General features: G+C 34.3%; 1 non-coding gene across 1 annotated transcript; it reads right to left on the bottom strand.

The window, feature by feature from the left end:
* Window positions 1-17,431: 17,431 nt before the first annotated feature.
* LOC141669294 (small nucleolar RNA R71) lies at window positions 17,432-17,538 on the bottom strand. The gene has a single exon (XR_012553581.1). It is a non-coding gene; the product is annotated as a small nucleolar RNA R71 (small nucleolar RNA).
* Between the last annotated feature and the right edge of the window lie 1,406 nt (window positions 17,539-18,944).

The following is an 18,944-nucleotide window of genomic DNA, read 5'->3' as shown; positions in this document are numbered from 1 at the left end:
CTTTACGAACAGTCGATTTAGTAACCACATACTCGACATCTCCTGATGTGAAAATTATGCTTGGAGAACCAGCAACACCACCATCATCATATAACCCAGTTCTCCAGAACGTCAGCACTTATTTCCCAGAAATAGATTGAGGTTGAGTCAGAGCATACCCAATCTCACTATGAGTTAAGAAATCTTGTACAAAATGAAGTTCCAAGGGAGCTTCACTCTTAGTGAGAATGGAAGCATAGTTGTTGGGGACGAGCTTTGCTCTATTAAAGATTATATCCTTGGGTGCCATTGAGAATAGGTGAGAAGTTAGAATACCTGAAAAGTGTTTGATAAAATGTCTGTATAGTAAACCGTCAGAAAATATGAGAGAATAAGAAAAAGAGAAAGAGTGAATAGAATAGAAATGTAAATAAAAGATTTGAAAATCTTTTATCTCTTTTACTTAGACAGCCAACGTGACAACAATTATTGAGAAGTGGAACAGACATATCACCTGTCAGCCATGCAGTAGTTAAGACAAAAGTTAATGGGCACGGGAAATAAGTAATGATTACTGTGCACATGCAGTTTTTTTAAAAAAAACTATTCCCACTAAACAAATGATTATTACTGTCTTTATCTCACTTAAACAAATATTCTGATAAAATATAACCGTTAAAGTATTGACCTAAAAATAAATCAAGGAAATAAAGTCATCAGAATATGGCTCCTTTTCTCAAAAAGTGAATGTTTATTTCTGTAATTCTTCACACAAATACTGATATAGTTTCAACATAACTTAATCATCAGAACTTCCATCAGAACTTGTCCTCGGAATTTATGCAACTAACACTTAAACTGTTCATTTAAAACAACATTGATCATCACAGTAATTTTCATTGTTCATATGGAGTGTAAGTGTGTGCTTTGAAGCTAAATATCAGACAAAGAGTAAAGTCTGGTTCACTTCAGTACATCTTAGAAATAAGGCATAACTAAGAACTTTGCTCAAAATCTGTCATTAGTCAGAAGTCTACTATAGAATGAGTTCATGCATGAGTCCACCTCAACTGTTTTATGCTCATTTTATGCATCTTTTGAAATTCCTTTTTACAGTGGCTTCTCAGTGTAAGTGAGTCACGACTGCTTATCAGAATTTATGATGTTATCAAAGTATTTCTCCAGTAATCAGAGAATGTGAAAAGTCACCAAGAAAATTTTATTTTGCTTTTCTAATGCATATAACTTAATACCAGCAATGCACTCTGGTCTTCCCTTCCGCATATATTTTTCTCTAGATCTTAAAGGAGTACCTGATATTTATTTCTTTTATTTACTTTTTCTTTTGATAAGTGAGGTTTATCAGCACTTAGTACATTCATAAGATTTACCAACATTAGAACTTAACAGATAAGAAGCACTATTCTAGTTTTTGACTTAGTAATAAGATACACAAAGTAAACCTAACTAAGCTCAATATCAGAATTTGCTTGTGTTAAAAGATTTCCACATAAACAATTACTTCAAACATGAGATCTTTATTATATTAGAGACTACTAGGTCAGCATCTAGCACAGTTATCTTCATTGGATTGAATAGTCACATAAACATTCATATCACTATCAGAGTTTAGAATTCACATCAGACAACAATCAACACTTAAGTAAATTTCAATTTAAGCACAAATTACATAAATATAGTAATATCTGTAAATACTGATCATAAAGTTTGATGTATCAGAATATAAACTAAAAAGATTTAGAGAAAGAACCTGAAACCATTCCAAGTTCATTTACCAGTCTTGTAAAAGTAGCTTCACATAGTGGTTTTGTGAAGATATCTGCTAGTTATTGATCTATTGGAACAAAATGCAATTCCACTGTACCTTCCATCACATGTTCCCTTATGAAGTGGTACCTAATGCTGATGTGCTTTGTCATTGAGTGTTGAACTGGATTACCTGTCATAGCAATAACACTTTGATTATCACAGTATATAGGGATTTTAGAAATTCTAACCCATAATCCAGTAATTGATTCTTCATCCAAAGAATCTGTGCACAACAGCTTCCTGCAGCAATATACTCTACCTCTGCAGTTGATGTAGAAATAGACTTTTATTTCTTGCTAAACTAAGAAACTAATCTGCCTCCAAGAAATTGGCAGCTTTCACTTGTGCTTTTCTGTCAATTTTGCACCCTGCAAAATCTGCATCTGAGTAACCTATTAGCTTAAAGTCTGAATACCTAGGATACCATAATCCTAGATCAGCTGTACCCTTAAGGTACTTAAAAATTCTTTTCACAGCTGTTAAATGAGGTTCTCTTGGATCTGCTCGAAATCTTGCACAAAGAAAGGTAGCATACATGATATCAGGTCTACTTGCAGTTAGATAGAGTAATGAGCCAATCATACCTCTGTAAACAGTAATATCTACTGATGTACCAGTATCCTTATCCAATTTTGTTGCTGTGGCCATAGGAGTGGATGCACTTGAACAGTCTTGCATTCCAAATTTCTTTAGAAAATTTCTCGTGTACTTAGATTGACAAATAAAAGTTCCTACTTCATTCTGCTTGACTTGAAGGCCCAGAAAATAACTAAGTTCTCCCATCATACTCATTATATATCTTGACTGCATTAGCTTGGCAAACCTTTTACAAAGTCTGGAATTTGTAGAACTAAAAATGATATCATCAACATATATTTGTACCAAAAGTAAGTCCTTTTCATGGTTGAGATAGAATAAAGTTTTATCAATAGTCCCTCTGTTAAATCCACTTTCCAGATTGAACTGAGCTAATGTCTCATACCATGCTCTTGGAGCTTGCTTAAGGCTATAAAGTGCTTTATCAAGTCTGTAGACATGATTAGTAAATTTTGAATCTACAAAACCTGGAGGTTGTTCAACATATACTTCTTCTTCCAATTCTCCATTAAGAAAAGCACTTTTTACATCCATTTGAAAGACTGTAAACTTTTTGTGAGCAGCATAAGCCAAAAATATCCTTATAATCTAGCAACTGGTGCAAATGTTTCATCATAATCAATTCCCTCATGTTGAGAGTATCCTTTTGCAACCAGCCTTGCTTTATTTCTTGTAATTATGCCATCACTATCAGTTTTGTTTCTGAACACCCATTTTGTACCAACAACTGATCTGTTCTTTGGTCTTGGCACTACGGTCCAGACTTTATTTCTTTCAAATTCATTTAACTCTTCCTGCATTGTTTGCACCCAATCAACATCTTGAAGAGATTCTTCCACTTTCTTTTGTTCAGCCTGAGAAAGAAAAGAATGATAGAGACATTCATTTGATGTTGTTGTTCTAGTTCTAATACCTGCTTCAAGATCTCTAATAATCAAGTCAGGTGTATGTGTTTTAGTCCACTTCCTTGCAGATTGAAGATTATCTCTAGAACTGGATGCTCCCCCATGATCCATGCTGTCTCCATCAACGTTTTCTGATACTCCCCCTGAAATTATGCTCTATGAGTTGGATCCTTCAAAATTTGAGTTTCCAGAATTTTCAGAATTTGGCCCATCAGAACTTGATGAATCAGAATTTGAGTTTCCAGAATTATCAGAACTTGCCCCATCAGAACTTGATGAATCAGAACTTAAAGAGCCTGTTCTAGGTTCTGATGCTTCTTGAGATGTGGTTGGATCTTTAATATGCTCCCACTGTACATGTGCATTTTCCTTTGGCGTAGTCACCATAGTTTCAATAACATCAGAGTTTAACCCATCAGAGTTTGCAGTATCAGGATTTAGACTATAAGAATTTACTGAATCAGAATTTAAAGCTTCATTCTCAAATCTCAGCTGATCATGATCATTGAAATCTTCAAGTCTAGTAATCTTCTTATCATCAAAAGAGACATTGATAGATTCCATGACTACCCTTGTTCTTAAATTGTACACTCTGAAGGCTTTTGTGGAAAGTGGATATCCAACAAAAATTCCTTCATCAGCTTTTAGATCAAATTTGGATAGTTGTTTAGGATGAGTCTTAAGAACAAAACACTTGCATCAAAATACATGAAAGTACTTCAGATTTGGCTTCTTTTTCTTCACCATCTCATATGGTGTCTTTCCATGCTTGTTGATAAGTGTTGCATTCTGAGTAAAACAAGCAGTCTGCACAGCTTCAGCCCAAAAGTAGGTTGGTAACTTTGCTTCATCAAGCATAGTTCGTGCAACTTCAATAAGAGTTCTATTATTTCTTTCAACAACTCCACTTTGCTGTGGAGTTCCAGGAGCAGATAATTCCTGCTTTATTCCATGGTCTTTGCAGAACTCTTCCATAGTCATATTCTTGAACTCAGTGCCATTATCACTTATTATAATTTTCACAGAGTCTTTGACCAACTTATCCAGTTGTTTGACATGATCAATCAAAATAGATGCAATTTCACATTTTGTGTGCAAGAAATACACCCATGTGTATCTGGTAAACTCATCTACTATGACCATAGCATATTTCTTCTTTGCAATAGACATGACATTCACTGGACCAAATAGATCAACATGTAGTAGGTGATAAGCTCAAGAATTGAAGATTCAGTCTTGCTCTTGAATGAATATTTTCTTTGTTTTGCCTTTTGACATGAATCACAGAGGCCATCAGGAGCAAATACTGATTTTAGCAGTCCTTTCACAAGATCTTTCTTGACTAGATCATTTATATTGTTAAAATTTAAATGAGAGAGTTTCTTGTGCCAATTCCAGCTTTTTTCAATTGATGCTCTGCTTAACAGACAGATTGTAGAACCATCAGAACTTGTTGAAAGCTTGGATTCATAAATGTTACCATGCTTGTATCCCTTCAGAACAACTTTTCCAGTAGATTTGCTTACAACTTCATAGTATTCTTCAAAGAAATCCACATGATAACCTCTGTCACAAAACTAACACTCAGCAGATTGTGTTTAAGTCTTGAGACTAGAGCTACTTTTTCAATGATGACATCCCCAAAATTGATACTGCCATATCCCAGAGTTTTTCCCATGTTGCCATCTCCATAAGAAACTCCTGGGCCAGCTTTCTCCACAAAGTCTGATAGCAGGGCTTTATTTCCAGTCATATGTCCTGAACTTTCACTGTCCAGACTAGGATGTTTTTCCTGTTGCCTTGCAATAACAAAGACCACTAATGATTAGTTTTAAGGACCCAGACTTTCTTGGATCCTTTGGCCTTATTAAGTTTGTTAACATTTGCAGCGGATTTAACATCAGAGTTTATGTTAACATTTTTCTTATCAGAATTTACAGTATCAGACTTTGCATCAGAACTTACACTAGAAGGAATAATGCTAACTTTCTTCAAAGAAGGTTTTATTTGATAATAATTATAGTACAAACTATAATATTCCTTACAAGTATAAATGGAATGCCATAAACTACCACAATGAAAACAAGGATTTTGTGGTTAAACCTAACAGACTGACTCTTAACTCCTGATTTAGGAGGTAAAGAATTTATATCCTTATTCCTGCAAAAAGAAGCAAGATGGTCAGTGTTTCCACAGTTATTGCATTTCTTTCTAGGAGCATTAGGAACAGACTTATAATTATTGCTTTTGTTCACACCTTCCTTTCCATTCCTATTTTTCCTAGGTGGCTTTACCTTGTTTACATCCTTAATCTCTTTCAGCTTGTACTTAAGCTGCTTCTTTGTCATTAAGCCTATGTTAACTTCAGCTGGTTTATCCTGTTTTAATTTGTCAGAAGTTGACTTAATCAGACTTTACAGTTTTAGCTACAAACTTAACAGGATTTACCTTTGGCTTAGTAGTCTTTTTAATAATAATTGGCTTAATTTGTTCAGTTCCCTTTTCACTTTTATCATCTCCATAGCCTAAGCCCTCTTTCCAGTTTCCACTACTTAACAAATTCTGAGTTGTTCTGCCAGAGTTAGTCCAAGTCCTGATAATCTCTCTTTCCTTTTCTAACTCAGTTTTTAGAGATTGATTCAATTTTAACACTTCATCTCTAACATAAAAGGCATCATCTCTTTCTTTCTGAGTTTGATGGACCATAACTAACTCTTTTTCTAAATAGTCATTCCTTTTCTTAAAAGCCAGATTTTCAGAAGTTAACATATCACATGTTAAAGTTTGATCTCTATAGCTAATGACTATGGTTTTAAGATAAATTTCTCAACTCAGTAATATCATCAGTATGAAAATCATAAGTTGTTTGAGGTACCTTTAACTCAGCAGCTTCAGAACTGCTATCGGCATTTGCCATCAAGGCATAGTTCACCTCATGTTCAGAATCTGAAGTGTCTGTCCGGCTTTTCTTCTTTGTGACAAGTGCCTTGCCTTTGTCACCTTTTCCTTTCTTGCAATCAAGAGATATGTGGCCTTTCTCACCACAATTGTAGCATTTAACATTTGAGTAATCTCCTCTATCAGACTTTCCTGCTTTGCCTTCAGATTTTCTGAATCCCTTCTTATCAGAACTTCCACTTTTCCTGGAAAATTCCTTTCCCTTTATGAATTTCCTGTAAGCTATCTTTGTGATGCCCTTCACCATAAGAGCACATAATCTCATCATCTCTTCATCAGCATCCATCTCAGATAGACTTTCAGTTTCTGAATCCTCATCATCATCATCAGAACTTGATGAATCTGAATCAGACTTTGTGATGAGAGCCTTTCCTTTGCCTTTCTTTGAGGCAGCCACTTTGGGGGATTCCTCCTCAGCCTTAAGAGCAACTGTTCTTGACTTTCTCCCATGTCTCTTGCTTCTTTGATCCATCTCAATTTCATGAGTTTTGAGCATACCATAAATTTCATCAAGGGCATAGTTGTCTCTTATAGTAGTTGCCTTTAAATCCCAACTTTCAGGAAGAGCTAAAAGGAATTTAAGATTAGTGTCTGCAAGATCATATTCCTTATTCACCAGTGACAGATCATTCAAGAGTTTGAGAAATCTGTCATATAAACCAGTTAATGACTCATCAGGTTTTGAGTCAAAGTGCTCATACTCTTGTGTGAGTATAGTCCTCATGTTCTCCTTAATTACATCAGTTCCCTGGCATCTTGTTTCTGAGGCATCCCAAATCTCCTTTGCAGTCTTGCAGTTAATTACCCTGTTTGACATGACATTATCAATGACACTATGCAGCAAATGCCTTACCTTTGCATCCTTGGCAATAGATGAGATATCTTCAGCTGTATATTCACTTTTTTCCTTTTAGAATAGTCTGTGCTGGCTGAGCTGTAACTACAACAGAGAGCTTGGTTAGCTTATGTGGTCCTTCATTAATTCTGTCAAGGTATTCTGGATCTGTAGCTTCCAGAAACATAGTCATCCTCACTTTCCATATGGGATATTCAGAAGGTTTCAGTATGAGAACCCTAATAGTCTCATATCGACTATGGATTTGAGTCTTTGGAGTTTCATCAGTTTTGGTGGGCTTGGTTGGAGTTTGTTCTTTTTCAGACATGATTGTTTTGGATCTTAACTGTATATGTGTTAACCGATAGGCTCTGATACCACTTGTTAGGTCACACACTGTAGAAGGGGGTTGAATACAGTGTATACTACAATCAAATCGAATTAAGAACACAAGTATGAAACACAAAATAATCTTATTAATAAAACAGTATTACAATGGAACCGTTCTCTCTCAGTGATGAATAAATATCACGAGAGCAGCTAGGGTTACAATGAATAATATTCTCGATTACAGATAACACATCTAGTGTAAACCCTATGCTATGTTTATATAGACACACAGTTACAAGATAATCTTCTAATTGATGTCGAATATAAGTCTGCATCCTAAAATATATCAATTAGTTATCTTTTCCTCCAAGTCTTCTATTCTTCATGGAATTCTTCTCCATTTATATCTCTTCTTGTGTTTGTCTTAATCTTCTTTCCTTCAATCAGTCGCCTTCCTTATCTGAATGTCTTCTTAAGTCCTGATATTATCTCCTGATAAATATCTTCTGATATCTTAAGTTCTGATAACTTAAGTTCTGATATCTTAAATTCTGACTTCAGTATAAGTACTGATTTCCAGTTAAGTCCTGATTTGTCCTGTTAGTCAAGATCTGAAAACTAAACACAAATCATTATTAGACATGACATCACAAATATATCTAACACTATTATATTATCTTCTCGTAATACGTGTAACCAAAGTGCTGAGACCAAGTCTATATTTATAAAATGTATAGATTTGGATAATTATCCTAAAACCAGTACCGATTTGGATCTATTTTATCAAATTAACATAATATTTTATATCCGATATGATCCAACGGGGTACCAATATTCCGTAAATATAAATAGCCTTTCCCGTATTTTATTTTGTACATAAAATCATTTATAGTCAGTAAATTATATAATTTTCAGAGAAAAGCAATATATTCATAATAGTTTCTGAGAATCAAACCCTAATTTGAAGGCGTTACCAATATCCGATTGTGAAGCTCGAGTAACCAAAACGAAGCTCTTGAATCCTACTATCAGAATCAAAGACTTATTTTTCTATAGAATCAAATGTTATTTTTCTATATTTTTTTATTTAATTTCGAATTATTTTGATTTAAAATATGAACTTTTGTTTCTGAGGTTGTTTGTGTGATTTGATGCTTGCATGTTGTAGATATTTTCTTCCTGATGATTTGGAGTTCAATAACGTGTTCAAAATTGGGTTTGATTTTCGAAATTTTGAATTAGGGTTTATATGAACTATGAATGTTTTCAATTGAATTTGGACGTTTCTTTGTTAAGGGTTATCTGTTGAAATTGATTGCATGAATGGGTAGATCATAGAACAAGCAATCAAATGGTATAAACGAAATTAACAAACGATTCCCGGAAGGGCTTCATTGGAAAACCGACTATGGAGCCGGCGGGATTTTCGGGCCACGATTCCGGCCATTCCATTGCTTTGTTACATGATTTGATTGCATATTTGAGTTTCTGTGAATTTGAATTAATTAAATTGCAGAAAGGTCCCTGTGTTCTTGCTAAATTTACAAAACTTGGAATCTTGATTTAAAATATTACAAAAATTATATTTCTATAAAATTAAATTTCTTCTTATATTATTTTCAGAAAATTGTTTTTAATTACTTTAAATTTTAAAATTTATTATTTTAATACTAAAAATTAGTTTAAATTCGAAATTAAATCTAAATTATTTAATTAATTAATTTTAGTTGATAATTAATTATTTAATTAGTTAATTAATTTAAATATTAATTGATTAATTGATTTAGTTAGTTATTTATTAATTGTAATTGATTATTTAATTAGATTTAATTATTTATTTTGATTTCAAAATTTCGAAAAATAGTTTTGATTTTTAAAATATTATTTTAAATTGTTTTCAAGGCTCGATAATTATTATAAAATGATTTTTAAAGCCAGATTCGGGTAATCAAACCCTGTTTATTATTTTAAAATGACTCAACGGCCCGTATTCGTATTTAATACCCAAAAAATCATTTTAACACCGAATCTTCTTTGAAAAAGTATTTTCATTGAATATCTTACATGTTATGTGCTATATGTGATCTGATTGATGTATTATATGCATATATGTGTATTGTTTGACTGTTTTAATCGTAACTTTCAATCTGTAAATCGAATTTGGGTGAAATGAAGGGTAGATAGAAGATTATAACGAATGAAAACAAGTGAAAATAAGTATTGATAGACACTTGTGATATCTGAGTAGAAGAATTAAGGCGTAGAAAAGGAAAGAAAGTAGTCGGTGTATAAGAGTTAGTGACCGAAACCTCGTGAAGAGTTAGTGAGACAAGATAAGGCAAGTATTTCCGAACCTTCTTGATATATTACAAGTGTTCTGGACCTTTTTAAAAATATATTTTGAGTAATTGAATAGTTCTGTTTTATATTGCAAGTGCTTTGAAGCACTGAACCCTAAACCCTGATTCCAGATATTGATCTTTGAGCCGTAAGCCTTATTCTTTGTAAACCATTGATTGTTGAATACCCAGATATGAACCATAGATATACGATACTACTCCACAAATACATACAAACTAAATATCGATCACTGAACCGGAATTATTTAACCTACAAACCTTCATACCTTATATATTAAAAGATTAATCCATATAACCACAAGACTCTGATTCTTCTGTTATCTGATTCTTCTTGTGATAGTTTACGTTTGGAATTTTGTAAAAATGTTTAATATTCAGTTGTAAGATTAAATAGTTGGGATTTGGACGTTTGTAATGTAAGTGTGTGTTTGTGGCTTGTGTGCATACTTTAACCTGTTGCGATCCTTGGATGAAGGTAAGTAGGGTCACTGCATAATATTATTATCTTTCCTATTGTTATAAGAAGATATATATGTGTGTGTGTTGTGGACCCCAAACTTCTAACCCGGGTTCGGAGGGCCCCACATTTCTCCTCAACAAAGACTTCTTTTTCAACTACTTCAACTTCTTCCTCCATTTTTTCCAGTGTTCTCTTACAAGATTGAGAACGCTTTAGCATAAACGCTCTCTAGAGTACCTGAAACACACAAGCAAACAAATAAGTAAAATATTCGAGTCAGTGAACTTTAATGACTGTAACAACCCAAATCCAGGGTCAAGATTTGGTGTCACTAAACAATCTTTACATCAAATAAAATAATGAATAAATAACCCCTTAATTCCAGATCGTTTACAGGTTATGGTATGAAACAAGATTCTAACCTTCTACAATTCACAACAGCTACAAAACAAGTATAAATACCTTTATGCTAATGTCCTTGTCTTATTTTTCTAACATCTTCTTCCTTTCACAGTGGAAATCTCTCTAACTTTTGCTGTCTATCAAAAGCTATTCACTTTTATCATTATCTACTGCTGGAAGAAATAAGAATTTACAAAGCAAGAGTGAGCCAAAAATACCCAGCACGTATATAATTTGAGTTTCAAGTATTAATATCGAAGGAAAACTTTCCGAATGAAATCTTTAAACAATTTTAAACGATTCTATTTATTTAAGAGAGTTGAGCGAATAAACATTGTTTGTTACCAGCCTTTAATTATAAGTCCAAAAATGACAAGAGATTCCCAGATTCATCTCCTGAATCAAGTTTTTGTCTGGTTTTTGGAATCATAAAGCTTTCGAGAGAGAATGTCGTTAATGGCGATCAACAACAAATTAGACTGGACACTAGTTCGCACCTATATCCTGCTAATCAGCCAGGATACAGTGCAGATCTATACCTACATGTATAGATCCAGTCGGGTACCCACGCTCTACGGCCTATCTGAAGGATACGGAAAACACTTAATTCCGGTCCTTAGGATTAAAAACACTTAATCCCACACATCATCATCATCCAGTCCATGGAGTATTTTGATGTCAAATCATTTTGATTTCAAAACATCCCAATTCAGGGTTCGCAAATAACCCGAAAGAATGGGTATTTGCTCAAAAGAGCAATCGAATTATAGGAACAATAATAAAAAGAACTTGCATAATTAAGAGTAATTGCAGCGAAATATAAAACAGTTAACTATTCTGAACTTAGAATAGGAAGGAAGAAATAACTGCAGTATTTTAAAAGAAAATTCAGGAATACTTGCCTCGATAAGTTTTAACCACTATTATCGGTTGACTTTTGGATTGCCTTGAATGTTTGTCTTTATCGTCAGACCCCTATCCTATTCTGGATACGATCTCAATGCTCAGGTCCTTCGATTGGAACTTCGTTGAGCTCAACGACTGATCACTATATCATTTTTAGTCTGACGTTACTCCTGAGGTCTTCCGACTAGGACCTATAGGGTTGAGATATCCGAATTCAACTAATCGTCTCGCTTAACATAATATCACTATCACTTCTACCCATGCGATTTCATATCTCGACCCATATATATATATTATTGAAATACACATCATATTTAAGGTTCACATCATCGAATTTTAGTTCAGGGACTATTTTCGGAAAATACGTATACTCGTCATTTTGAAGAATAGGGTAATCGATTATTTTATAAATTATCTTGTCTCAACCGCAATTAAGTTCATATCGTATAATTATATATGGTTATTCGACGTTTCCGATAATTAAAGGTTACGTTCCCGCATTTTCGGAATTAATTTCCCAAAAATCGGGCAGCGTTTCCTTTGTTTATTGGCCTACCCATCGAATCAATTCGACGTCAATCACAATCAACAATCACAACGCAATGCAATCATCCAATTCACAACCAATGCACCAATCCCAATCACCGATACGAATTCAATTATTAATTATTATCATTCGTTTTTGTTTCAAAATTTATTTTATAACTAATTTTATTTATTTATAATTTAGGACTCAGAATTAATCATCATCGTCCATCGTCAGCTCGCCGAGGCTCATCACCGATGGCGTTAAAATTTTTCGGTACCCGATAAATTCGGGTTTCCATACGAATCCCGCCAATTAATTTTAATAATTTCCCTTGCGAATGAATTTAATTCATGAAATTTTCTCAAATAATTTATTCGAATATTAACCAATTAGTTCTCTGCATAAAAAGGAAATTAAAATTAAAGATTATAACAATCCAGTCCAACTGCACACACTGGGCTCAACAAAAGTCCAACAACAAAATCCAATAGCAAGGCCCAACTTAACAGGCCCAACTGCAAACAGAACCAGCCCAACAAAAACCACACACCACTGCACACACACGGCCACGCACCATCACAACACACACACAAACACTTGCACACACACACACACAAATTAAACACACACATAATACACACACTTATATATAAATATACCAATTAAGACAAAGCCAGAATCGAACAGGAAGAAACAACCGGAGAAAGTACCGGAAACGGAGACGGAACGAGCAACGCCGGGAGAAGAAACGAAACAAAGAGGAAGGGGAAGAAATCAGAGAAGAAAAAGATGAAAGAAGGAGTAACAGAGAGAGACAAGATAGATTTGAGAGAGAGTCGGTGGAGATAGAGGGATGAGAGATTGAGAGAGACAAAAGAGATTGAGTCGGTGAAATATTAGGGAAGAAAGAACACGACACGCTCATAGCTTAATTTGTAGCCGCGTGTCTATTAATTGACACGTGGCCTGATTACTTAAAACTCGAATCTAACATCCCATTATAAATTTAACGATACATTTTGTGGATATAAATACATCGGAATAAATCCGAAATAGTTTTAAATTTCTCGAAGTAAATAAAAGCTGATAAAATAAAATTTTCCTAATGTTTAAATCATTTTTGGAATTGCTCATTATATCTGCATTTTACATTTTAACGAATAAATGCGCGGGTATATATATATATATAACCTCGAAAATTTCGGAAATAATTATAAAATTCTCGAAATATTCAAAACTTAATAAAATATGAGTTTCGTAATTTTTAAAGTATTCTGGAATTAAATATTGATTTTACAAATAAATGAAATCGGAAAATCATTTAAAGGTAAATAATTAATAAAATATTAATTTATAAATTTTATAAACTCCTAAAAATAATAAATAAAATTATAAAGCAACAAAAATAGTTTTAGGAACAATTTTAGCATTTGTAAGAATAAATATTCAATAAAATCATTTTAAAAACAAATTAATACCATACAGTTCAATAATTAATTATACAAATAAGGTACATATCCAACAATTACCCATAATTAATAATAAGGTAACACACAGCTAACAGACTCATCACACATTTTATCTATTTAATAATTCAGTAATTACATTAATATATCGGATCAAAAAAAAGGTTACTTAGCCGCTAAGTAACTATATAACGATATGATTTTAATACCAGACTTGGATAATTTTCAAAACAGAGCTTCCTACAAAACATTTTACCCGAAAACAAGATAATAATATCTCGCCTTTTGAGAATACGGATTTTTATCGATCTATAAAATGATTTGCGTATCAAAAATTTCACGCAGGGACTCGTATAGGTCAAACCGTACCCCGGATCGAGAAAGTCAAAACACGAAAAGTGTTCAAAACTATTAGATTAAGTTATGAAGGAGTTTTCGAAAAAGTTTTGGGTTGTAAAAACGCAAAAATGATTGAAGTGGGATGATTTCTGATTCTAAAAAGTAATTTTATAATTACAGAAAAATAATCATTATTAATTCTATAAATCCTTATAAAATCATACAATGATCCAAAAATTACCAAAAAAATACCAACACTATCTACATTTTATCCTGGATAATTAAAAATTAAAATATTTAAATTTTATCAGAAATAAACATCCAAATATTATTATCCATCATCAAATAATTCACCAAAATTCAGATAAAAATCACATAATAATTATTTATTGATAAAAATAATTATATATTATTTCCCGGAAGTTAAATCCTCCCCCCTTAAAAGGATTTTGTCCTCAGAATCATGCTAAGGGTCAGAGCATGATATTTTTCGAGTATCTTAAAATTTCTCGGAACTCATCACTTTAATCACTATTCAACAGTCCCCTACCGTCATCAAATTTATCAGTTGCTCATGCAACCCCTGACTCAATCTTAACTTCATACATTTGGAGCTAAATTACTCTTCATGGTCATACACACATGAACGTCTTACGAACTCGTTATACATGTGACAACAAGACCAACTCATTCACAATCGTTCTATCTATCTCATTATTTCAAAGGACTAACTTAATTTACACTAACCTTCTTTTCTTTCCAATTCTAATAGTTCATGTTCATGAACTTTTTATATTCACTGACTGTTCTTCTTTACTTTTTATGTCTCCTTTTGTTCGGTTAGTCTGGCCTATGATCATTTTCTAATCATATTCGAGAATCTTTAATCGATCTCTCGTACTTTTCATTCATCTGCGTCCGATATACTGAGCTCATGGAATCTTCTGCTTCGAAATATCCTATATCTATTCAAAAACTAAAAATTACAGGAAAATCTCGGCAATTACATCTAACTCACCACTTTATAGTATACTTCAATTTATTTTCAATCACTATTAAGTATATTCATCGAACGAGAATCTTTTACTATCCGAAAGAAAATATATTAATTTGGAATGGAATAAATCATAACTTTATTCAAAACCGAACTCTTGGTACTAATACTCATTTTGTTGTCATATTAAATTAGATATCAATATGAACTTTGATGCTCACAACATTCCATATTGAAGTTAACATCAATCATCTATATTAATACCATATTTGATATCTAACAACAAAGTTAGTATCAGTATAGTCCAGAAGCCGGATCAAAACTTGTTCTTATATTTCTAACTTTTCAAATTCCTTTACTCATTCCCCGGTAATCCTAATAATATTCACTCTTTCTTTTCTACTCAAGACATCTGTCCTTAAATGGACCTTTCCTGTTTGATGGTCAACTACACAACTAGAGCTCATAATCAATGATAAGTGGCATTTTATACCACTTAGAGCATCTCATAACAGCTTGAATTGGTGTCTTGGACGCAAGTATTTTTTGTATTCGACGCGTTTTCTAGTGTTTTTGCATTTTAGGGTATAACTTGCTTAGATAGGTGGTTTTCATCAAATAAAGCTTAAGGAAGTGCTTGGAATCAGTCTAGGGGTGTTGAATAAAGAAAACAGCACAAACAGGAGCAAAATAGAGAATTTTCAAGAAGGGTAGCACGCGACCACGCGCTAAGAGCACGCCACTGCGTGCCAGCAGGCGACCGCGTGGAGGGAGCAAGCGGCCGCGTGCGTGCGGAATTTCAGATTCTGGTTTTATTTGTTTTCAATTCTGTTTGGGATTCTGTTGACGCGGTGACTCCTGGACTCTTATATAAACCTTATGAGAAGACGTTTTCTTCAACCAGAGTGAAGACAAGAAGATTGAGAAGACTGTTTTAGCACGCAATAACGAAGAAGATGAATCATTAGTTTATCTTATGATTCTTTTAATTCGTTGTAACAGTGGATGCTAGTTTTCTTAATGCTTTAAACCTTAATACTTTTGTGACGTACTTCATTATTTATTAAGTATTTTTCAGCCTTATATCGTTGTGTTATTATCATGCTTTCCTATGAACCCATGGTGACGATGAGTTCTATTATGGGTTAATCGTGATCATGGGATTCTAGCGGATTTACTATAGAATTCTTAATTAATCTTTTAATACCTTGGTATGTGGTGATTGTATGATATCTAGTATAGGTTGTGCTTATTCGTCTTATATGCATCGCGAACATGTAAGATAGCCTGTTAATCTCTTGTTAAGCGAGAGTGGATCTTGAGATTTAGAACTTGCCATGCTAGCATAGGTTCATGTGTTGTATGCATGAATAATGGGTAACTCTAACCGTTTTACTTGCCCTGTGTAATTATCATAAATAACTTGTGCTTAAATGTTATGTTGTCAAATTCTGTAGGCATATAGGGTCTCAACATAATTGATGCCTATTCAACTTCTATCTAAATTGTGGATGCTTGGTAAAATGGTATTCGTATAACGAAAGTTGGCGTTTATCAGTTTCGTGTTGTTCGATTACTATCATCACCATTACATGCTAAGGTTAATAACGATAACTATTGAATGAAGTAGTAATGAAGTTAGGATCTCATGTGTGTTTAATATTGTTAATTCAAGTGTTTAATTCTCGTAGTTAATATTAGTTAACCAAGCTTAATTGTTATTTTCTTGGCATTGATAGATAATCATACATTGTTGAGTTAGTGTTAATTAAATATAATAAATCAGAGTCTCTGTGGGAACGAACTAGAAATAATTCTATGTTACTTGCGAACGCGTATACTTCCGTGAATTATTTAGCACATGCTTTCTGCCTAACAAGTATTTGGCACCGCTGCCGGGGACTCGATGTTAATTTGTTTAGTTTATGTACTTGCCATCAGTGGTCATTAGGATTCATTGATTAAGACTTGTTATTTACTACTTCCGGTTGTGTTCCAGGTACTCTAGCGAGTGTTTATGCAAACACGTTCTCGCACTCGCAAGAGAAATCTGGATAAAGCTGAGGAAACAGATAAAGCTCTTGACTTTCTGGAGAAGATAGTTTTTGAAGATTCGGATAAAGAGAGTGAAAAAAAGAACCTGAAAAAATGGGTGATCGTCTAACTCAAGCTGATCAAGCTCTTATGGACTTTTCTCGACCTAAAATTGATGACATTTAATCAAGCATCATTCATCCGGCTATTGAGCCCAATACTTTTGAAATCAAGCCGGGCACTATTCAGATGGTGCAAAATTCTGTTTCTTTCGGAGGGGCTGCGACTGAAGATCCCAACATGCATATCAGGAATTTTGTCGAGATCTGTAGTACTTTCAAATATAATGGTGTTACTGATGAGGCTATCAAGCTAAGACTTTTCCCATTCTCTCTGAGGGACAAAGCTAAGGACTGGTTACATTCTTTACCAGCTGGGTTCATCACTACTTGGCAAGATCTTGCGCAAAAGTTTCTGGTGAGATTCTTTCCAATGGCCAAACCTATAGCTATGAGGAGTGCTCTTACTCAATTTGTGCAGCATCCAGGAGAATCTATGTGCGAAGCTTGGGAGCGCTACAAGGAGATTTTGAGAAAGTGTCCACATCATGATATGCCTGACTGGATGGTGATCACTGGTTTCTACAATGGTTTGGGGGTCCAATCTCGACCCATGCTCGATGCAGCTTCTGGAGGTGCCTTGTAGGCCAAAAGCTATACTGAGGCCTATAATCTCATTAAAACTATGGCTACAAATGAGTATCAAAACCCAACTCAAAGGATGATGCATGGGAAAGTAGCAGGTATTCTGGAAGTTGATGCAACTACAGCTATTGCAGCGCAGCTCAAGGCGCTGACTATGAAGGTCTACTCTTTAACCAACTATGGCGTAAATCAAATAGCTAGTGTCTGTGAACTTTGTGCAGGCTCTCATGCTACGGATCAGTGTTCTCTTATTAATGAATCTGTTCAGTATGTGAACAATTTTCAGAGACCGCAGCAGCCTGTGCCTTCTACTTATCATCCTAATAACAAAAATCATCCCAATTTCAGCTGGAGCAATAATCAGAATGCTGTTCAGCAACCATATCAGCAAGCTACAAATAAACAGTATAATCCACCTGGATTCCAGCAACCTTAGCAATTTGCTCCTAGGCAACCATATCCTCAACAAGGAGGTGCTGCTCCACCTTCTAGTGCCGATTTCGAGGAGTTAAAGCTGTTGTGCAAAAGTCAGGCTGTTTCTATCAAGACCTTGGAAAATCAAATTGGACAAATAGCCAATGCCTTGCTCATTCATCAACCTGACACACTTCCCAGTAATACTGAAGTGCCGGGCAGGAAGGAAGCTAAAGAGCAAGTCAAAGCTGTCACCTTAAGGTCTAGAAAAGTTGCTGATGCTGAAAAAGAACAAGATATAGAAGTTGAAGTTGTAGATGAAGAAGGAATGCAAAAGGAGAAAGAGGGGGAACCAAGGAAGACTATTGTTGAACACACTCTGCCTAAGGGTAATACAGGGGAGAAACAGCTCTATCCTCCACCACCTTTTCCTAAGCGATTGTAAAAATAAAAGCTGGACAAGCAATTTGGTAAGTTTCTGGAGATGTTCAAGAAACTTCACATCAACATACCTTTCGCTGAGGCTCTTAAGCAAATGCCTAGTTATGCGAAATTCATGAAATGTATTCTTTTAAGGAAGGTCAAACTTGATGATCTTGATACCGTTGCTCTAACAGAAGAGTGCAGTGCCGTGCTGCAACAAAAGTTACCTCTAAAGCTTAAGGATCCAGGTAGCTTCACCATTCCTTGCATCATTGGAAAGTTGTCATTTGACAAGTGCCTTTGCGATTTGGGAGCAAGCATCAATCTGATGCCGTTGTCTATCTTCAAAAAGATGAATTTACCTGATCCGAAGCCCACCTACATGTCTCTACAATTGGCTGATCGCTTGATTACATACCCACGAGGCATTGTGGAGGACGTGCTAGTAAAGGTGGACAAGCTCATCTTTCCTGCAGATT

This window comes from Apium graveolens, chromosome 6 (assembly GCF_009905375.1).
Source record: "Apium graveolens cultivar Ventura chromosome 6, ASM990537v1, whole genome shotgun sequence".
Classification (NCBI taxonomy): domain Eukaryota; kingdom Viridiplantae; phylum Streptophyta; class Magnoliopsida; order Apiales; family Apiaceae; genus Apium; species Apium graveolens.
The sequence above is the reverse complement of the archived record's forward strand: the minus strand, read 5'-3'. Positions and strand labels throughout refer to the sequence as shown.